Source organism: Euprymna scolopes, chromosome 8 (genome assembly GCF_053919585.1).
Source record: "Euprymna scolopes isolate OS-2025 chromosome 8, ASM5391958v1, whole genome shotgun sequence".
In the NCBI taxonomy this organism is placed as follows: domain Eukaryota; kingdom Metazoa; phylum Mollusca; class Cephalopoda; order Sepiida; family Sepiolidae; genus Euprymna; species Euprymna scolopes.
The window spans coordinates 136,976,740-136,983,506 of NC_136489.1; the positions used below are offsets into that span (position 1 = coordinate 136,976,740).

Here is a 6,767-nt window from a genome sequence, read left to right on the forward strand (position 1 = left end):
ATAAAGGGAGACAATACATGCAACATTCATTTTTAAACATATTTTGTTTTAAAATACAAATTCGATGTGCTTATTAAACTCAGGTAACTGTGTCTATTTTGACTCACTGGGGAAAAGGTACAGTGACTGAAGTACTCTCCAAAAACAAGGTAGCGATTGACGGAATGCCTCGTCACATTTTAGATATACGGGGAGTCTCCTTGCCATCAGAGGAAGAGGAGGTTGATTCTGATGTTGAAGTGTCTGAAGAAGAGCCTCTTCGACAATCGCACTGTGAATGAAGACGCCCAGCGTGGATGGCGGACTATGATACTAATTATTGATCTTAGAGATCAAGCGGGCGTGTGGTTAAAAGTAAAGAACCTTACCTCATGCATCGTGCGGTCAGTGTGGAAAGTGCAGTGAGAAGAGAACAGTTGGATTTTGGAGTTGGATTTTGGAGTTGGATTTTGGAGTAGGAGTTGAGTTCAAATTTAACGTCAAAATTATAATTCTCTTTCAAGCCAAGAACATCAGTAAAAAATCTAAATTATAATAAACTTTGCAAATTAAACTTTATTATCATTTGATGATGGATATGAAATTGTTATCATTTAACTACATGCATTAACAGATGTCGAATATTTCCAAATTTCTGGCAAGATCAATAAACCAATTACAAACACTTTATTGGACAACTGTTGTCTGTCATGAATTGCATTCTGGGGTACATTTTAAACATAAAATAATTACGAACACTTTATTGGACAACTGTTGTCTGTCATGAATTGCATTCTGGGGTACATTTTAAACATAAAATAATTACGAACACTTTATTGGACAACTGTTGTCTGTCATGAATTGCATTCTGGGGTACATTTTAAACATAAAATAATTACGAACACTTTATTGGACAACTGTTGTCTGTCATGAATTGCATTTTTATTTTAAACACAAAATAAGTGACATTATGTCTCTGAATTTTTTTAGATTGGTTATTTGTATTATTTGGATTCTTTAGACTACTGTTCTCATCTTGTGTGTCATTTTCACAATATTTCGGTCAATGTAACTTCCGACCTTCTTCTTTTCAGATGTATTTTGTCAAACTTGGGTATGTTTGTGTCGAACTTGAGAATCTAGGGGAATTTTGAACAGAACACTTTATTTACTTCAGAGAGGTCAGCCATGATTGGATAGAAGACCAAAGTAATTCGCTATTGTATTTTTTTGGTCACCCACACTGAGAATTAAACGATATTTGTAGCTGTCATGTCCATCTAGTGCCCTCATCTTCGTTTGGTTCAATGCCTTCCATTGTCTCCAGTTTTCCTCCTTTTCATGATCAGCAGTGTGCACTTTCCCAAACCAAATTCCATTCAGATGTCCTGGCTGAAGGTTCTGGTTATGTTTATTAGTATCTCTAGTTCCTTCTTGGTTTATGCAAACAGTTTCAGGTCGTCCATTTACATTAAGTGGTTCATTCTTTCATCTGTATTAGTGAACTTGTATCCAGCTTGACACTTTCTGAGCATATTATTAAGGAGTATCATGGCTATGGTGAATAGTAGTGGTGATAGAGAATCCTCTTGGAAGATACCTCTCTGTATTTTCATCTCAGGTATGTAACAAAGCACATAAGCTGTCAGTTCAAATCTCAATGTTCTCATTGCATTTTCAATCAAATTGATTATCTTGTCTGGTATTTTGTACATCTTCAGGCATTCTATTATCCATGCTTGTGGAATCGTACGCTTTTTTGTAGTCGATCTATGCAATAGATATGTTCTTTTTTCTGCTTTTTACTTCTTCCAGAATATTTTGGTCTATATAGTAGGTCATGTGTTCCTCTTTTCCCTTTTTGCCATCCTTTCTCTTCCTCAGGGAGTAGTTCATGATTATGACGGGACTGATAAATTTGTTCCTTCTGTTGTGCTGTTAGTATTTTCTACATACTAGGTATTCAGTAGATCTTTTCATGCAAGTCATTATCAACAATTACTGACAAAAACAATGAAAAACATTGCAAATCATTTTACGTTATTGCAACGGCATTTTCCATTGATGTCTTACTAGCAACGATCATTAATCTTCTCTAAAATTTGGCAATAAGCATCCCCAAAGTCCTAGTATTTTTTGCTCCATTCGACTGGAGGCCTGAATGGTGATATTCCTCCTCGGTCTTTCTATGAAGCTTGATCCTTCACAAATCTTTTTTGTTATACTAAACCAGGTTCGAAGAAGAAGAGAACTTCTTCTTCTTCTTCTTCTTCTTCTTCTTATTATTATTATTATTATTATTATTATTATTATTATTATTATTATTATTATTATTATTATTATTTATTTATTTTTACTGAATTATTGTAAACAAACTAGTTTCTTTCCATGTATTTTCATAAGTGTTTTTCTTCATTTTATTTTCTTTCTTCAAATTCTAACAATTATTTGTTCCTGTAGATTCTTCACATTTTTATCCCAAGTCAAACCATCTTTTATTTATTTTTTTTATTAAAACTAGAGTTTACATACTTGTAAACTCCACAAAAATGATAATAGCATATATATTATTGACTTTACACCTTACCTCTTTTCAAATACTTTTTTTTAGGTAATTCAGGATTAATCTTTCTTTCTTTTTTTTTTGCTACAAAAAATAGTTTTCCATTTTTTTTATCTCCTCCAATTACGTTTTTTCAACCTCTTATCTCCTTGAATCATTTTTTTCTTTTTTTTCTTTTCTTTCAATGACTGTAATATTTAAATATCCTTTCAACTTTTTGAACAAACAATATTTTGCCTTCAATTGTTTTTTTTTTCTGATTCTCCATATTTTTTCCTTATTTTGCAAATTTCTAATTTTTTGGTTTTTCTCCATTCTATGTTCTCCTTCTTTGCATTTTTATCCTTTTCATGCTTCACTTTTCAATTTTTTTGTTCTCCTTCATCTTTTCATTGTTATTTTTTCCTATTTTGTTATAGTGTTTTATTATTCGTTTCATTTGTTTTTTTCTGTTACATTTTTATTTCTTTAATTTTGTTCGTCTTTGTTTGAACATTTTTTCCGCGCACTTATCTTATTAAATATAAAAAACAATTATATTCTTTGTTCTTCATTTTCTTTCTTGGTCTCTTTCTCCATCGTCTGTTTTTTTATTTATTCCTTTTAAACCCACTTATTGCCTAATTACTCCTTTTTCTTTCTCCTTTTTTTTTATTTACTTAATTTTTCTATTACAGTATTTCTAATTTCCATTTTTATTGAATCAAGTTTAAAAACCTTTTCATTCAGATTATTGACAAAATATTTTAATCCCAAAACAAAAGTCATGTACTACATTTTAATAAGAACTGTCTACAAAAGAAACGGAACACAAAATAAATTTATTAAACAAACAATAAAAAACAGAAGACACTGAAAAAAGGAAGGATACGCATTAGAATTCTGGAATTATTTCAAAAGAAAAAAAATGCTTTCCCAAGAAACAAAATTGAGCTGCTCTTATGACTTTGATGTTGAAAATGCCGAAAATGCTTTTCTTCTTCAAACACAACTAAAACTTGAAATGAATAATTTATATGGATGATCATGTTTGACCAAGATTACATGACGAGTAGACGGGATGAAATATTTGAAGAGATTAAACTCTCTTTACATTCTGCAGTTTTTTAATATGTTTTGTGTTAGAACCGTAATTGTAGAAAAACAAATATAGAAACAACGCAGAAGTATCAGATATTAAATTCTTCAATGAATTTGTGTGCAAGAAGTGTAAGACAACTGAGTATTCAGATGTGGAGAAAATATATTTGGATGGCATAGCTATCGAGGTTGCTTCGAAGACTTAGTGGTACCATTGAAGCAAAAGGATGAGTTAGTGCTGGTATGATGCCAACTATTAGGAGCAGATGGAGATAAGTTCTGGGAACTTCTGTCATTATTAACCAGCAGAGTGTTACCACTGTCGGTCAAGGGAAGAGTTTATCAGACGTGTGTGTGTGTAGTGTGATAATGTATTGAAGTGAAATCTGGACAATCTGGGGGGATTTTGCTGCCATGGTAACATTGAAATCATGGGTGAGAATAGATCTCGTTGAGAAGATATGAAAAAAAAAACAGAAGGGCGTGATATCGATGGATATTTGAGAGATGACTTCAGAAGATCAAGACAATACAGGAGACTTTGTTGATTTAGTCACATTGAATGTAAAAAAGGTTGCAGTGGCAGAATCAGTTGACAAGGGAAATCCAAGGAAAATATGAGAGCAAATGATAAGGATGAATTTAGAAGAATTGGCCAGAGATAGGTTAATTCGGAAGCAAACACAGCAGAGATAACCAAACCCTAATGGATCATGATGAATCTTGTTAGTAGCAGTGTAGTCTTAATATTGTTGGTTACCATATCTGTCTGGCATGGATAGTCCTGTTAGGAACAAGAATATTTTTGCTTGCTTTTTTTTATACTAATGAGTCAACAGTTATCAAGGTCAAAAGCATCTCAAGTTTAACTAAGTAGATGGATTGTTAGTTTAATGATTGAAAATGAATAATAGAATGAACAAAATTTGATTACTTTCTGATGTATTTGTTAACATTGAATATGGAGATGACTATGGTGTAGTTTGCAGGGGAGGATTCATAATCATGCTCATAATTGAGAAGTTTTTATAAAAGAAACTATTCGGGGAAATTTTATTTGCTGTTAAACACACAGAATATGAAAAGAAAGTTCTTTGCAGTAAAAGACAAATTCTTGCTATGAATATTTTAATGAATATTTTAATGACATTAAGCACACAAAGGTAAAAAGGAAAGTTTTTATTGTGATAGCGAGACAAATTCTTGCTGTAAATGTCTTACAAAGAGAAACCAGAGATTGGAGCTCAGTCAAACACTCTCCATCGAAATAACAATAGGAAATGGAATTTTTAGTTAAACAAACAAGCTAGAAATTTTAGCTGACAAAAAATAATAGCAAATTGATTATGTGTCAAAATATCAGGTGATGATTCTTAAAGTTACATATATTGACGACATAATTAGAAGGAGAGATAGTTTTTTATATACACGTAGAGTTTAGTCAGTTGCGAGTCAGAGTTGGCGAGACACCATCAAGCTAAATAGACGAGGGGGTCAGCCAACAGCCTCTCTACACTGGAAAAGCTATCTAGCGTACGATATAGTCAGAATGTTAGAATCTTAGGACAACATTCCAAGTGAGGAAACATTCTGGAAATAAAAGTTGTTGAAAGTACAATCCAAGACTTCTGGTTGTTTCCTTGGGATGCAAGCTTTTGCAGATCTGTCAAACAAGACCAAAGATGGACAAGGTATGTTTCCCATATTGACCAAATCTAAAACCTCACAGAACTGAGTTCCATCCCTTTGTATTGTCTGTGTTTGTTATATGTCCTGTTAAACACATTATACACACATCAACTTGAGAAACATTATGAACTAGACAATCACAAACACTAAAGACTCTTGCATACACGAACACTTACTATTATATCCACAACAAACTGTAGATGAAAGCAACAAACATTAACTAGATGATCAATAAAGGCGCTGTCATAATTATGTATGCACTCGATATATGCACATGCAGCACAGTAAATTGACTCTTATATACATTCATTAGATAGACCCATTGTATACACTCGTTATATAGACGACTATATAACAAGCTTCAGTGATAGATTCTCTGATCCTACATAATATTGCAATTAGCACGTCAGCAGGACGAAATGCATATTGCTTGTCATTAAGTAGATTGCTTTTGCTGATGTAATTCACAAATTCGTGATCTAAACAACTTATCATCACACATCGGTTTTTCACATATTTTCATGGCTCACATTTCATTTTTATTTTGCATATTTTATATAAATGTAAATATTTTCGAAATTACAGAAAATTTCTGAAAATTTTCAATATCGATTTCTACTCTAACTTTGAATATGCACCAAGAATTTGTTTCGAAAATACAAAAAAAAATGTTGTAGCTATTTAAAAAAAATCATTGTCATGGTTTTTCCAATGTTTCTTATTAGAAAATCTCTCGAAATAATTGAAACTTAAAAATTGGCACAAGTTAGGAATCTAGTTTTTGGTGTTGATGCTCACCATTGAACTATGCCCAACTTGATCCAATGGTTTGTGTTATAGTGAAAGTATGTATACAAAGATACATAGAGGATCTTCCTTTTGTTCTAATAGAACCAAATTTTACTAATTGTTCATCTACATATTAATAAAATAGCGTGTGTTCTTTTATGTGTCACACTTACATCCGGGTCGTTTAATTGTTATGAAATTCCATTAAAACAAAGAAAAAAGTTGGTGTCGCTGTTGAGGCAAAGCTATAAAAATGATTTGTTCTTCTTGGCCTTTTGGCCAAGATCAAAGTATAGTATCTGTTCTTCAGATTTCAATTTCTTCTCTCTCAGTGGAGGAGAAATCCTTTACGACTAAGACATTTTTTGTTCCTTTCCTCCACGTTAAAAAAAGACCCTGGTGTCTAAATCTGTCCCGTAGGGAGGCATTGTAAATAGGTACTATATTTAATGCAACAAAGTTTTAATATTACAAAAGTAACTGAGAAAAGTAATTTCTGATTTAATTACAAAATGCCCTGGAAATGTCCCTTCTGATTAATTATAAAATGCACTGGGAATATCTCTTCTAATTAATTATAAGATGCTCTGAAAAATGTCCCTTCTGATTATTTTTTTTATTGTTTACTTGTCTCCCCATAAGGGCAGAGTTGGACATGAGGTCGGTT

At 32.1% G+C, this 6,767-nt stretch overlaps 1 non-coding gene across 1 annotated transcript; it reads left to right on the top strand.

Annotated features, from left to right (window-relative positions):
• Positions 1-6,359: 6,359 nt before the first annotated feature.
• LOC145284220 (U2 spliceosomal RNA) lies at positions 6,360-6,560 on the top strand. Its single transcript, XR_013868803.1, has one exon. It is a non-coding gene; the product is annotated as a U2 spliceosomal RNA (small nuclear RNA).
• The last annotated feature ends 207 nt before the right edge of the window (positions 6,561-6,767 follow it).